The sequence below is a fragment of the Nicotiana sylvestris genome, chromosome 4, assembly GCF_000393655.2.
Source record: "Nicotiana sylvestris chromosome 4, ASM39365v2, whole genome shotgun sequence".
NCBI lineage: Eukaryota > Viridiplantae > Streptophyta > Magnoliopsida > Solanales > Solanaceae > Nicotiana > Nicotiana sylvestris.
Genome location: NC_091060.1, coordinates 3,554,801 through 3,571,282, shown reverse-complemented (window position 1 = coordinate 3,571,282; position 16,482 = coordinate 3,554,801). Strand labels below are relative to the sequence as shown.

General features: G+C 43.6%; 1 non-coding gene across 1 annotated transcript; it reads right to left on the bottom strand.

Annotated features, from left to right (window-relative positions):
- Positions 1 to 8,955: 8,955 nt before the first annotated feature.
- LOC138890960 (small nucleolar RNA R71) lies at positions 8,956 to 9,062 on the bottom strand. The gene has a single exon (XR_011407322.1). It is a non-coding gene; the product is annotated as a small nucleolar RNA R71 (small nucleolar RNA).
- Positions 9,063 to 16,482: the final 7,420 nt, after the last annotated feature.

Here is a 16,482-nt window from a genome sequence, read left to right as displayed (position 1 = left end):
AGTTTAGGATTTATGATGTCAAAAATCTCGCACGACAAAGAAATCAAATGAAGTGAAACTTTCCTAACGGCTGCATAGCCTCTCGTAGATAAGTACAAACGTCTCCATACTGATCAGCGAGACTCTAATAAACCGGCTTGTGATCCATGACTCCTATGAACCTAGAGCTCTAATACCAACTTGTCACGACCCCGATTCGCCCTCTGTAAACCATCGTAATGGCACCTAGTCTCTACGAATAGGTAAGCCTAAAACGTGGAAGAGAAACCAATTTGTAGAAGAATACAATTTAAAACAGAAATAATATAACAAAACAGCATTTAAAAGTGCCACTCGGCATACAAAATATAACTCTCAAATCTAATATATGTCTCTCCCAAAACCCGGAAACCCATGAATCACAAGCTAAGAGATATATAAGAAGCTCTAACTCCAGAAATGTCTAACAAAAGGGAAGTACTGAAGGGCTATACTATTACAGAAGGATAGAAAAGGACTCCTCGGTCTGCGGACGTGGCAGATATACCTCGAAGTCTCTACAGAAGCGCCTCGCCTCAAGGATGATAAGACTGAGTGAAAGTACCTGGGTCTGCACATAAAAAACATATGCAGAAGGGGCATGAGTACACCACAACGGTACTCAGTAAGTGCCAAGCCTAACCTCGGTCAGGTAGTGACGCGGAAGGTCAGGGCCCTACTGAGGTTAAATAAAATATAAAGTATAACAATGTAGAACAAGATAGTATAACTACGTGCAACAGTAAGAAATAACATAGAATAGAAAGATCAACAACAACTAGAACAGAGGCAAAATAATCACCGAAGGAACACGGCTAAACACAGAGATAGCAACCAGGGATCTACCAGGATACCATCCTGTAGCCCCCAAATGTAAATGTCCAGTGGATCTCTCGGGTGTCGTCCCGTAGTCCAATTCATAGTGCGCCAGGGATCTACCGGAATCTCATTCCGTAGTCCCTAAATGTAAATACCCAGCAGCAACATAGAAATATATTCAGCAAATGTCAGTTTCATATTAAGGTAAATAGGTAATTCTAGTCTAGCATGCTGCATAGAATTCAGGTAAAACAGTTTGAGCAAATAAGGCAATTAAATTACTTAGGCATGCTTTCCTAAGCTAACAACAGGCTTAAAGTGCAAGTAATATAAACAGGAAAGGAAACATACTAAAAATTACTTAAAGAAAACTGGATTTCCAACAATTAGCACAAGTACGCACTCGTCACCTCACGTACAAGGTATTTCAATTACCAAATATACCAATCCTAAGGGGAAGGTCCCCCACACAAGGTTAGATATGTCACTTACCTCGAACCGGCTCAAAATCTACCCGAAATTACGCTTTTACCACAAGTACCCGACTCCAAATGGCCCAAATCTATTCAATTCAATTGCATAATGTAAATAACACTTCAAGTAACTGATTCTACAAAGAAATTCTAAGCTAATATGCGAAATTAGGTAAGATGACCAAAATGCCCCTCGGACTCACATCTCGAAATTGGGTAAAATTTCTATTTTCAGAATCCTCACGCTCTCACGAGTTCACGCATACCAAAATTATCCAAATCCAAGGTCAAATTCCCAATCAAAAGTCGAATTCTAGGTCTAAGAACTTTCTTCCAACATTTCCCCAATTTTCATCTCCAATCCGAAATTAAATGATGAAACTAACTATAGATTGATGGAATATAACCAGAAAGGGTTAAAGAATCGTTACCCAATGATCTCCTCTTCAATTTCCTCTCAAAATCGCCCTCTCCCGAGCTCCAAATCGAATTTCCAACTTTTGAAACTAAACCCTTTAAATTTCATATTTCTGCCCAGTTGTTTCCGCATCTGCTGTCCCGTATTTGCGAAACAATGATCACATTTGCGACTTTTCACTTAAGGCCCATCTTTATGCATCTGCGGCTATCCTTTCGCAGATGCGAGGCCACTTCTGCGGTGAAGACCCTACTTCTGCGGTCCCTGCTACCTTTCCTCCTTTTTCGCTTTTGCGGTAGATCTGCCGCTTCTGCAGCTTCGCACCTGTGGTCCCACAATTGCATGTGCGGTTATGACAGAAGAATAGCTGAAGCTGCAACTCCAAAGTCCCAAAATCCTTCCGTCAACCATCCGAAATCATCCCGAGGCCCCCAGGACCTCAACCAAACCTACCAACATATCTTGTAACTTAATTCAAACTTGTTCCAACCTTCGGAACGCTCAAAACAACATCGAAACACCTATTTTTCATCGGATTCAAGTCTAAGATTCCAAAAACTCTAAAAATACGCTTTCGATCAAAACGTCTATCAAATCTCGTCCGAATGACCTGAAATTTTGCACACACGTCACATTCAACACTACGGAGCTATTCCAACTTCCGGAATTCCATTCCGACCCTCGGATCAAAATCTCACTATCGAACCGGAAACTTCAAAATTCGACCTTCGGCATTTAAAGCCTAAATTAGCTACAGACCTCCAAAACAAAATTCGAACATGCCCCTAAATCCGAAATCACCCAATAGAGCTAACTGAACCATTGGATTTCCATTTCAAGTCCGTCTTCATACTGTTCCGACTACGGTCAACTTTCCAACACTTAAGCTCTCATTTAGGGACTAAGTGTCCCAAAGCTCTCCGAAACTCAAAACCGAACATCCTGGCAAATCGAAATAGCAAAAATAAACTTAGGGAAAGCAGTTAATAGGGGATCAGGGCATAAATTCTTAAGACGAACGACCGGGTCGTCACAATAGGTCTGGCGGCTTGAGCCCATGCAAAAGGCGTGGACTATACCACACAAAAATCTGGTAATCGGGCAGAATTCTAGTTTTATGGCCCTAAAACACCAAAGTAACGGTTGTGGCGAGGCGGTGAATATTGTCCCGTAGGACATTATCGATGGGCCGGAGAGTTTTTAGACGATCCGAGTCCCTTTGCTCGGGTCCATGCAGAAAGCGTGGGATATAACATGGCGAGGCCCTAAAACGCCAAAAAATGAGTAACAGTCATGGTGAGGCATTGAATATTATTCCTTAGGTCATTTTTGTGGGGCTAGCAAAATTTTAGGTGATCCAGGTCCGGTGGCTCGAGCCCATGTAGAAGGTGTGGGCTATGCACACGAAAATATGAGAATCGTGAGAAATTCTAGTTTTATGGCCCTAAAACGCTAAAAACGAGTAAGGGTCATGGCGAAGTAGTGACTATTGTTACTTAGGATGTTTTTAATGGACCGACAAAATGTTAGACGATTCGGGTCCAGTGGCTCGGGCTCATGTAGAAGCCGTAGGCTATAGAACAAGATAATTTGGAAATCAGGCAAAATTTCAATTTTATGGCCCTAAAACGCCAAAAGACGAGTAACAGTTATTAGCGAGGCGGTGAATATTGTTCTTAAGGACGTTTTGATGGGTTGGAAAATTTTTAGGCGTACCGTGTCATGTGGCCCGGGCATATGCGGAAGGCTTGGGCAATAACACATGAATATCTTGGAATAAGGCGAAATTCCAAGTTAATGGCCCTAAAACGCCAAAAACTGAGTAACAGTCATGGCTAGGCGATGACTATTGTTCATTAGGTCATTTTTTATGGGCCAAAAAAATTTTAAGCGACCTAGGTCCGATAGCCCAGGCCCATGTAGAAGGCGTGAGCAATAGCACACGAAATCTGGCAATCAAACAGAATTCTAATTTTATGGCCCTAAAATGCCAAAAAACGAGTAATGATAATGGCGAGGCGGTGAATATTTTTCCTTGGGACGTTTTTGATGGGTCGGCAAAGTTTTAGGAGATCCGGGTCTGGTGGCTCAAGCCCATGCAGTAGGCGTGGGCTATAGCACACGATAATTTGAGAATCAGGCGAAATTCTAGTTTTATGGCCCTAAAACGCTAAATAAGAAGTAACGGTCATGGCGAAATAGTGCATATTGTTCATTAAGACGTTTAGATGGGCCGGAAAATTTTTAGGCAATCCGGGTCTGGTGGCCCGGGCCCATGCAGAAGGCATGGGCTATAGCACCAGAAAATCTAAGAATCGAGCGAAATTCTAGTTTTATGGCCCTAAAATCCAAAATAAATGAGTAACAATCATGGAGAGACGGTGATTGTTATTCCATAGGTTGTTTTTGATGGTCTGATAAAATTTTAAGCGATCCGAGTCATGTGGATCGCGCCCACACAGAAGGTGGGGGCTATAACATACGAAAATCTGTGAATCATACGAAATTCCAATTTTATGGCCCTAAAATATCAAAAAATGATTAATGGTGATGGCGAGGCGGTGACTATTATTCCCTAGGACCTTTTTGAAGGCCGACAAAATTTTAGGCGATCTAGGTCCAGTGGCCTGGGCCATGCAGAATGCATGGGCTATAAGCACACAAAAATCTAGGAATCGAGCTGAATTCAAGTTTCATTGCCCTAAAATGCCAAAAAATGAGTAATAGTCATGGCGAGGTAGTGAATATTGTTCCTTAGGTCGTTATTGATGGTTCGATAAAATTTTAGGCGATCCGGGTCCGGTTGTCCGGGCCCAAGCAGAAGGAGTGGGATATAACACACTAAAATATGGGAATCGGGCGCAATTCCAATATTATGGCCCTAAAATGCCAAAAATAAGTAATGTTCATAGCAAGGCGGAAACTATTGTTCCTTAGGATTTGATAAATTTTAGATGATGCAGGTCCGGTGGCCCGACTCCATGCAGAAGGGTAGACTATAACAGAAGATAATCTGGGAATCGGACGGAATTCCAGTTTTGTGGTCCTAAAACTCCAAAAAGACTAACAGTCATGGCGAAGCTATAACTATTTTTCCTTAGATTATTTTTCATGGGTCGACAGAATTTTAGGCGATCCGGTCCCGATCCCGGGCCCGCGCAGAAGGCATGGGTTATAACAAACGAAAATCTAGGAATCGGGCGAAATTCTAGTTTTATGGTCCTAAAATACCAAAAAACAATTAACTGTCATGGCGAGATGATAACTATTGCTCCTTAGGTCGTTTCTTATAGGCTGAAAACTTTTAGGGGATCCAGGTTAGGTGGCCCGGGCCCATGTAAAGGCGTGGGCTAGGAATCGAGCAGGATTCCAATTTTATGGCCCTGAAACGCCAAAAAATGAGTAACGGTCATGGCGAGGCAGTGACTTTTTTTCCTTAGGTCGTTTTTTATGGATCGGAAAAATTTTAAGCGATACAAGTCTAATGGCCTAGGCCCATGCAAAAGGCGTGGGCTATAACACACAAAAATATGGGCATTGGGCGGAATTTCAGTTTTATGGCCCTAAAATGCCAAAAAACTAGTAACGGTCGTGGCGAGGAGTGACTATTATTCCTTAGGTTGTTTCTGATGGGCCGGAAAATTTTTAGGCGATCATCGTCTAGTGGCCCGGGCCCATGCAGAAGGTGTGGACTATAACACACGAAATTTTGGGAATCTGGCGGAATTTCAGTTTTATGGCCCTAAAACGCCAAAAAACGAGTAACGGTCATGACGAGGCGGTGATTATTGTTGCTTAGGACATTTTTAATAGGTAGGCAAAATTTTAGGCAATCTGGGTCCAGTGGCCCGAGCCCATAGATAAGGCGTGGGCTATAGCACATGAAAATATGAGAATCGGGCTAAATTCTAATTTTATGGTCCTAAAACACCAAAAACCGAGTAACGGTCATGGCGAGGTGGTGACTTTTGTTCCTTAGGTCATTTTTTGGGCCGAAAATGTTTTAGGCGATACGAGTCGGTAGACCGGGCCCATGCAGAAGGTGTGGGCTATAGCACACGAAAATATGTGCATGGAGCAAAATTTCAGTTTTATGGCCCTAAAACGCCAAAAAATGAGTAACAGCCATGACAAGGTGGTGACTATTGTTCTTAGGTTGTTTTTGATTTCTTGGAAAATTTATAGACGATCCAGATCTGGTAGCCCAGTCCCATGCAGAAGGCATAGGCAATAACGTACGAAAATCTGGAAATCGGATGAAATTTCAGTTTTGGCCCTAAAATGCCAAAAAATGAGTAACGGTCCTGGCTAGACGGTGATTATTGTTCATTTGGTCATTTTTTATGAGGTTGCAAAATTTTAGGCAATCCGGGTCCAATGCTCCGGGCCCATCTAGAAGGCGTTGTCTCATGGCGAGGCGGTGACTATTGTTGCTTAAGACGTTTTTAACAGGCAGGCAAAATTTTAGGCGATCTAGGTCCAGTGGCCCTAGCCCATAAAGAAGGCGTGGGCTATAGCACACGAAAATATGAGAATCGGGCTGAATTCTAATTTTATGGTCCTAAAATGCCAAAAAATGAGTAACGGTCATGGCAAGGCGATGACTATTGTTCCTTAGGATGCTTTTTATGGGCCGGCAAAGTTCTAGACAATCGAGTCCAATGGCCCGGGCCCATGCAGTAGGCGTGAGCTATAGCACACGAAAATATGGGAATCAGGTAGAATTTTAGTTATGTGACTCTAAAACGTCAAAAAATGAGTGACGGTCCTCGCGAGGCGGTGACTATTATTTCTTAGGTCATTTTTATGGGGCTGCAAAATTTTTGGCGATTTGGGTTACGTGGCTCGAGTCTCATGCAGAAGGCGTGTGCTATAAGCACACGAAAATGTTGAAATTAGGCGGAATTCCAGTTTTATAGCCCTAAAAGATCAAAAAACAAGTTAGGGTCATATGGAGGCGGTGACTATTGTTCCTTAGGATGTTTTGATGGGCCGACAAACTTTTAAACGATTCGGGTCCGGTGACCCATGAAGAAATGATGGGCTATAGTACACGAAAATCTGGGAATCAGTCGAAATTCCAGTTTTATGACCTTAAAAAAGGAGTAACGGACATGGTGAGGTGGTGACAATTGTTCCTTAGATCATTTTTTTATGGGCAAAATTTTAGGCGATCCAGATCCGATAGCCCAAATGCATGCATTATTTTTATTTTGGTTGTGTATAATAACATATTGGCAAACTAGTGTGGTGATAATAGGCGAAATCTAGGTGATTTAGCTATTGTTTATGCTTCCGCTTGATTATATTCCAATGGCATATTATGGTTAATTGATGAAAAATAGGCTTTAATTGTGATATGTATACATTGCAGGACGAGGAGCCTGTATGATACTTTCAAAAGAATATTGGAATGATTTATGAGCAAGAACAACCCCTCGGAGTTGAGTGCGCGCAAGGACGAGATGAAAAAATGGACGAAATCAAGCTCCAGGTGTGCGAAGAAACGCGCGAAGGCGCGCAGGAGTTCGCATGTAAGAAAGGCCGAGGCAGAATCATGCACGAAGAACGCGCGAAGTTATGCGCGAGCTCGCGCGTGTCCGGTTCGGAAAAACGTTATTTATCGATAAAATTGGAAATCTGGAGAGAAACCCACTTAACCGATATAAAGTCAAGCTCGCCCAAGGTTAAATCATCAAGGGTTTTCATAGTTTAGTGCAAGAAATAGAGAGGCAAGAGGCAAGAAGGAGTTTTGACCATCAAGTTCTTCTTTTCTTCTCTTGTTTTTGCTATTTTGTGATGAAATTGAACTTATTTGGGATGAACACTAGTATGAGTGGCTAAGACCCATTGTTCTGGGGTCATGGGTAAAACATGAATATTGTTGTTTGGAGTTTAATTTGACAAAGTGGGTTTATCATATTGGGTTGTTTATTTAATTCTGCGTTCAATTATTTTGCTGAGTAGCTAACAGTGAAATACTATCTACGAATCTTTAGTTGAACTCGAAAGTGGGAACTTTAGATTGCATATAGAATTAAATAGAGCAAGTTCTTGAACCCGGGTCTCGGGGAACAGATTCGCAATTGGGATAGACATATACCCAATTGCCTTGCTTGGTTGAAATACAGGAATTGTAAATGCGTTCTTGTTAATCTTAATTCCATAGACATATAGGCATTGAGTAGACTTGAATAGGCGAGTAAGAACTCGACAGATTCTTATAAGTAATATCAACCCTGTCAATCAATAACCCAGATAAATTGATTAGTCATTCGAAGCCAAGAACACAACACGATTGTTAACTATGCCCGTGACCCTGGAATATCCTCTCCTACTGTTTGTTACTCGAAATTGCTATTCGTTTGGTTACTTGCTTTAGTTAGATTAATTCTTTATAGTTTAAGTAGTAAAATAATTACATCTCTCTTTTGTGAATAATCTCTTGGGTAGATATAGAAATTGGGTTTGAATCAGTCAACAGTTGATCATAAGTCTTCGTGGGAACGATACTCTACTCACTACTCTATTACTTGACGATCACGTGCACTTGCGTGAGTGTTTTAGGTCACAACAAGTTTTTGGTGTCGTTGCCGGGGACTTAGAAATTAGCTACTTGACTGAATTGAGCTTTTATTATTTATTATTCGAGTTTTAACTCTCAGTTCACTTTGTTTGTGCTAATACAGGAGTTTCTATTGAATGCGAAGAAGTAGAAGCACAAACAATCTCCTTCCTCTCGATCCCGAAATTGAACGAACACTTCAAAGATTGAGGAGGGAGGTGGACGCTAGAACCAGAATTGAAAGAGAGTTGGACATCGTAGTTCAACCACAGCCAATTGAGATGGCAGGTAATGAGGAATACGCGGTGATTGAAACCGCAAGGACCAGTCTGGCTAATATGACTCAAGCTACTGTGAAGCCTGACATCATTGGGAACTTTGAGCTGAAACAATACATGGTGCAGCTGATCTAATCCACAGGGTTGTTTGTGGGTTTACCTCATGAAGACCCGCAGAGGCACATTCAGAATTTCTTGGAAATTATGGATACCTACAACTATCCGAACATTTCCAAGGACTATGTCAGGCTGACACTTTTCCCCTTTTCACTGATTGGGGAAGTTAAGGAGCGGTTGAATAAAGAGCCAGCAAATTAAATCCGCACTTGGGATGATCTGGAGAGGTAGTTCTTAATCAAGTTTTTCCCCACTAAGAAAACAAAGTTATTGAGGAGTCAAATTCTTGGGTTTGAACAACGAGCTGGCGAGACACTGCGTCAAGCATGGGAAAGGTAGAAGAAGATGCTCAGAGACTGTCCTCATCATTGCCAAACGGACGAGGTATTGGGTCACACTTTTGTAGATGGGTTAGATGATGCTTCAAAGATGAATCTTGATTCAGCTTGTGGGGGTAGTTGCATGGCCAGACCGTACAGTGAAATCCAATTGCTAATGATAATAACTGGCAAGGTGAGGGTGATTCACGAAAGGCAGTTAAGCAAAAATCAACTGGGTTACTTGAGTTAGACGAAGTGTCAGCCATGAGAGCTGATATTGCAAAGCTGGCCAATCAGATGACTAGGATGACAATGCAGCAACTAAAGACAATGCAACACATACAACAAATGACTATTTGCTGCAAACTCTGTGGCGACAGTCATATAAGTGATATGTGCCCCACGAATCCAGAATCCATCTATTATGTGGGGCAACAGAACAGAGGTCCACCGAATCAGCATGCACAGTAAGGGAATTCTTACAATCCAAATTGGAGGAATCATCCCAACTTCTCATGGGGTGGAAATCAGCAGAATCAGAATCAGCATAGACCCTAAGGGAATTTCAATCAGCCTCAGAGACCACCCCAACAAATGGAAGAAAGTACCAATGATTTGCTAAAGAAGTTGTTGATTGACAATCAGTAACTCAGGACCGACTTCAGAAATCTTGAAAGGCAAATGGGGCAGTTAGCAACAAATCAAAACACTAGACCTGTAGGCGCCCTCCCCAGTGATACAGAAAAGAACCCTCAAGTGAATGCAGTTACACTTAGAAATGGGAGGGAGCTAGAGGAAGTGCCAAAGAAAAAGAAAGACAAGCCCATACCTGAGGGAGAGTTGATCCCTAAAGTGACTCAAGAGCTAAAGAATACTGCTGAAATTTCAGAGCCAGTGGAGGCCCCAAGACCACCACCACCTTTTCCCCAGAGATTGCAGAAAAAGAATGATGATCACATGTTCACAAAATTCCTCTCTATGTTGAGCCAGGTTCAATTGAATATCCCACTTGTTGATGTGCTCCGTGAAATTCCAAAGTATGCTAAATACATAAAAGATATAGTGGCTCACAAGAGAAGATTAACTGAATTTGAGACAGTGACACTTACTGAGGAGTGCACTTCAAGGATCCAAAATAAGCTCCCTCAAAAGCTTAATGATCCTGGCAGCTTCACGATTCCTGTGCGCATTGGCAATATTGATATGGGTCGTGCTCTTTGCGATTTGGGGGCGAGCATAAATCTAATGCCTCTGTCCTTGTTCAAAAGATCCGTCATCAGGAAGAGCCTACAATTTTTTCATTTTTTTTCTTTTTTTCTCGACTCAGTCCCTCAAGAACCCCGTCGAAAGGGATCCGTCGTCGGGCCGAGCCATTTATCTAAATTAACAAAAAAAAACTACTCCTGCTTAACAAAAACTATCAAGTAAACATGAAATAAACAAAACAACCCGGCAATTTGTACAACTACATACAACATACAATGAAGGAATCCCTCACCCCACACTTAAAAAGAAGACATGTCCCCATGGCTTAAAATTTAAAAGAGTAGTGAGGTAAAGAGACTTCCCTGAAGCTTCACTCTTGATCGAAAACGGTTTCGGGGTTCACGTTGCACGCACGCCCCAAAGCTCGCAGCCAACCCATGAACTTCTTTTCCGGCTTGACTTGTCGGTCAGCTATCGCGTCCACACGAGTGCCCAAATCATTCATGGAGGTGCGTAGACCAGCCACCTCCTACTCCAATGTGGTGTGCAGGGACACTCTGGCAGTTCCTGAAGAGGACGCTGCTCGTGACAGTGCTGCAGCTGTTGCGATGGGCGCATGGGCCTGCGCTTCGCCCTCCACATCCATTTGCTCTTCCTTTTCCTCCTCTGATGCATCAGAACCACTCTCATTCTCTCCACCTACCGCTGCTACTGGGGCTGCCCCCGAGGTGTTCTTGCCAGGCCGGATCTTGTGGCTTTTTCTTACCAGCCCGTCCACACGAGTATTTTCAGGTACCTGCACTTTCTTGCAAAGCTTAGTCACCAAGGATGGGAAAAAGAACCCATACAGGCGTTGGGGGCATCGGATAAACATCTCGTCGTGGATCACTTTGGCCATGTCGAAGGGAAGACCCTTGATGAAACACCAAATCAATGCAGCCCGGGGTCCATTCACCTCCGTAGTATTTTTGGAGGGAATGAGGCGACTGTTAATCACATACAGCCAGCTCTTCGCCTTTGGAGTTAAGACGGAGGAGTGGAACTTCTCTCCATATTCCAGCCACTCTACTATTTTTCTTGGTATGCAAATGTCATCAAAGAAACGCTCCCACTTGGCATCGGTTGGATTTCGCCAATATTCATAAAAGTTAGTATTCCTAGGCAGAGGGTCGGACAATTGATATGCTATGTGTATCGCCTCAATGGAGGCATCCACCGCCTTGCGGTGCACTGTGACCACATGGTGGACATGCTCTGGTAGATTAACATAGAATTCACGTACAACTATTACATTAGCCTCCCCTGGCTCGTCAATGAAGGCCTGCAAACCCCGCTCCATCAACTCATTATACATGTGGGGGCATCATTCCTTGACCTTTTTGATGTTAATGCCCCTCTCCGGGATTGGCTTCTTGGCAGCCTTCTCTGTAAAACGGGTCTGAGCCTCAGGGGAGACAAATTTGTTGTTGTCATATAGACGTGCAGCAGCTGCCCTTTGGCGGCTTGAGGATGGACCCGTGGCTTGGAGCTTTTTCGATGGTGCCATAATAACTGCAAAATGTGGACACATTAGCTCAGCCCAACAAAATTAGTGTGACTTAATGTGGTTACTCAGACTTCACATGCAAAATTGGTCACAAATACATAATCATGCTCATTGAGGCATTTCCACAAACACCTTGTGGGCATTAGGCTCTCACAACTCTTTTCTAAGTGTCGTGCAACAAGGGCTCCCCATAAAATCTCATCCAGAACCCAACTCAAGTGCTACCCACCCCACACTTACAACAAACTAACCCCAAAACATATTTCACCAAGTTTGAACACCAAATCACAAAACACATCTACACTAATGGCATACGATGCAGCATAAAAAAATCTGAAAGTAGAAAGAGAAAAAGAAAGAAAACTACAACTAAGGCTCCTACCTTGTTGAAAATTGTGAGAGAGGGGGATGGGGGCAGGGGTGCTGGAATTTGGTGTTTTTGAAGGAGTTGGGAGAGCTTGGAAGAGGGGATTTGGGTTTTGATTAATAGAAAGGGGGGGGGGGTGTAATTGTGTCTAAAACAAATAACCAATTAAACTACAAAAAGAAAAACAAAACGCCTGAAAAGTTCTAGGCAGAATGGTCCGCCCAGGCGCGCGAACTTGTGCGCAAAGTTTTGGAGCTCGCGTGTTTCTTCGCGCGATGCTGTTGAGTTCCAGGCAGAATGGTTCACCCAGGCGCGCGAAGTGGGCACGAAGTCGCGCTCCTACGTGTTTATTTTGCATTTATTTTCACCTAGTTTTCTCCTAGTTGATGGTCCTTTCACCTGCCCTTCGTCGCCTGCATTTGTTAGTAAGTTAAAGCTCAAACTCAAACACTACCTTATTTAACGTCGTGGCATGTCGGTTACAACGTCGTGGCAGGCGCGCGAACTTGTGCGCAAAGTTTGAGTTTGAGCTTTAACTTAATAACAAATGCAGGCGACGAAGGGCGGGTGAAAGGACTATCAACTAGGAGCAAACCAGGTGAAAATAAATGCAAAAATAAACGCCCAGGAGCGCGACTTCGCGCCCACTTCGCGCACAAGTTCGCGCGCCTGGGCGAACCATTCTGCCTAGAACTCAACAGCACCGCACGAAGAAATGCGCGAGCTCCAAAACTTCGCGCACAAGTTCACGCGCCTGGGCGGACCATTCTGCCTAGAACTTTTCAGGCGTTTTGTTTTTCTTTTAGTTTTAGTTTTTATTTTTATTTTTTTTATTTTTGTAGTTTAATTGGTTATTTTCTTTAGACACAATTATCCCCCCCCCCTTCTATTAAACAAAACCCAAATCCCCTCTTCCAAACTCTCCCAACTCCTTCAAAAACACCAAATTCCAGCACCCCTGACCCCATCCCCCTCTCTCACGATTTTCAACAAGGTATGAGCCCTAGTTGTAGTTTTCTTTCTTTTTCTCTCTCTACTTTCAGATTTTTTTTATGTTGTATCTTATGCCATTAGTGTAGATGTGTTTCGAGATTTGGTGTTCAAACTTGGTGAAATATGTTTTGGGGTTAGTTTGTTGTAAGTGTGGGATGGGTAGCACTTGAGTTGGGTTCTGGATGAGATTTAATGGGGGGGACCTTGTTGCACGACACTTAGAAAAGAGTTGTGAGAGCCTAATGCCTACAAGGTGTTTGTAGAAAGGCCTCAATGAGCACGATTATGTATTTGTGACCAATTTTGCGTGTGAAGTCTGAGTAACCACATTAAGTCACACTAATTTTGTTGGGTTGAGCTAATGTGTCCACATTTTGCAGGTATTATGTCACCATCGAAAAAGCGCCAAGCCACGGGTCCATCCTCAAGCTGCTGAAGGGCAGCTCCTGCACGTCCCTATGACAGCAACAAATTTGTCTCCCCTGAGGCTCAGACTCGTTTTACAGAGAAGGCAGCCAAGAAGCCAATTCCGGAGAGGGGCATTGACATAAAAAAGGTCAAGGAACGATGCCCCCACATGTACAATAAGTTGATGAAGCGGGGTTTGCAGGCCTTCATTGACAAGCCAGGGGAGGCTAATGTAATGGTTGTACGCGAATTCTATGCTAATCTACCAGAGCATGTCCACCATGTGGTCACAGTGCGCCGCAAGGCGGTGGATGCCTCCATTGAGGCGATACACATAGCATATCAATTGCCCGACCCTCTGCCTGGGAATACTGACTTTTATGAATATGGGCGAAATCCAACTGATGCCAAGTGGGAGAGTTTCTTTGATGACATTTGCGTACCCGTTTTATAGAGAAGGCAGCCAAGAAGCCAATTCCGGAGAGGGGCATTGACATCAAAAAGGTCAAGGAACGATACCCCCACATGTACAATGAGTTGATGAAGCGGGGTTTGCAGGCCTTCATTGACGAGCCAGGGGAGGCTAATGTAATGGTTGTACGCGAATTCTATGCTAATCTACCAGAGCATGTCCACCATGTGGTCACAGTGTGCCGCAAGGCAGTGGATGCCTCCATTGAGGCGATACACATAGCATATCAATTGCCCGACCCTCTGCCTGGGAATACTGACTTTTATGAATGTGGGCGAAATCCAACCGATGCCAAGTGGGAGAGTTTCTTTGATGACATTTGCGTACCAGGAAAAATGGTAGAGTGGTTGGAACATGGAGAGAAGTTCCACTCCTCTGTCTTAACTCCAGAGGTGAAGAGCTGGTTGTATGTGATTAATTGTCGCCTTATTTCCCTCCAAAAATACTACGGAGGTGAATGGACCCCGGGCTGCATTGATTTGGTGTTTCATCAAGGGTCTTCCCTTCGACGTGGCCAAAGTGATCCACGATGAGATGTTTATCCGATGCCCCCAACGCCTGTATGGGTTCTTTTTCCCATCCTTGGTGACTAAGCTTTGCAGGAAAGTGCAAGTACCTGAAAATACTCGTGTGGACAGGCTGGTAAGAAAAATCCACAAGATCCGGCCTGGCAAACACCTCGGGGGCAGCCCCAACAGTAGCGGCAGGTGGAGAGGATGAGAGTGGTTCTGATGCATCGGAGGAGGAAGAGGAAGATCAAATGGATGTGGAGGGCGAAGCGCAGGCCCATGCGCCTAGCGCAACAGCTGCAGCACTGTCACGAGCAGCGTCCTCTTCAGGAACTGCCAGAGTGTCCCTGCACACCACATTGGAGAAGGAGGTGGCTAGTCTACGCACCTCCATGAATGATTTGGGCACTCGTGTGGACGCGATAGCTGACCGACAAGTCAAGTCGGAAAAGAAGTTCATGGGTTGGCTGCGTGCTTAGGGGCGTGCGTGCAACGTAGAAAGCTTGGGCTATAACACACGAAAATTTTGAAATCTCGAAAGATTCCAGTTTTATGGCCCAAAACAGCCAAAAACGAGTGCCCGATATGGCGAGGCGGTGGCTATTGTTACTTAGGTCAATTTTGATATGCCGACAAAATTTTAGCCGATACGAGTGCGGTGGCCCGTGCCCATGTAGAAGGCATGGGCTATAACATACGAAAATCTGGAAATCGGGCGGAATTCTAGTTTTATGTCCCTAAAATGCCAAAAAATGAGTAATGATCATGGAGAGGCGATGACTATTGTTCCTAAGGACGTTATCAATGGGCCAGCAAAATATTAGGTAATCCGGGTTCGGTGGCCTGGGGCCCATGCAGAAGGTGTGGGTTATAGCACACGAAAATCTAAAAATATGGCAGAATTCTAGTTTTATGGCCCTAATACGCCAAAAATGAGTAATGGTCATGGTGAGACTGGACAAATATCAGGCGATACGGGTCTGGTGGCCTGGGCCCATGCAGAAGGCGTGGGCTATAGCACACGAAAATATGAAAATATGGCAGAATTTTAGTTTTATGGCCATAATATGCCAAAAACGAGTAACGATCATGGCGATGAGATGACTATTGTTCTAGGTCATTTTTGATGGGCTGAAAAAAATTTAGGTGATCCGCGTCCGGTGGGTCGGACCCATGCAGAAGGAGTGGACTATAGCACACGTAAATTTAGGAATCGGGCAAAATTCTAATTTTATGGCCCTAAAACTAAAAAAACAAGTAACGGTCATGGGGAGGCGATGACTATTGTTCCTTAAAACGTTTCTGATTGGCCGCAAAATTTTAGGCGATCCAGTCCTGTGGCCCGGGCCCGTGCAGAAGGTATGACCTATAGCATATGAATATTTGGGAATCATGCAGAATTTAAGTTTTATGGCCCTAAAAAGCCAAAAGCGAGTAACAGTCATAGCGAGGTGGTGACTATTATCCCTCAGGTTGCTTTTGATGGGCTGGCAAACTTTTAGGTGATCCGTGTCTGGTGGCTCGGGACCATGTAGCAGGCATGGGCTATTGCACATGAAAATCTAGGAATCGCGAAGGATTCTAGTTTTATAGCCCTAAAACGCCAAAATATTGGTAACGGACATGGCGAGGTGGTGACTATTGTTCCTTAGGTCATTTTAAATACAACAACAACAACAACGACCTAGTATAATCCCACAAGTGGGGTCTGGGGAGGGTAATATGTACGCAGACCTTACCCCTACCCCGAAGGGTAGAGAGGCTGTTTCCAGAAGACCTTCGGCTCAAAAAAGCAATATGAGATGATATATTAGTACCATAAAAATGCGTAATAAAAATAACAACAATATATAAGAGATATGAAATATGAAATACAGAATACGAAATACGAAATACGAAATACGAAATACGAAATACGAAATACGAAATAGATGGCTGGTATAGTACAACTAGAAGGTAAAACCTGCATCAAT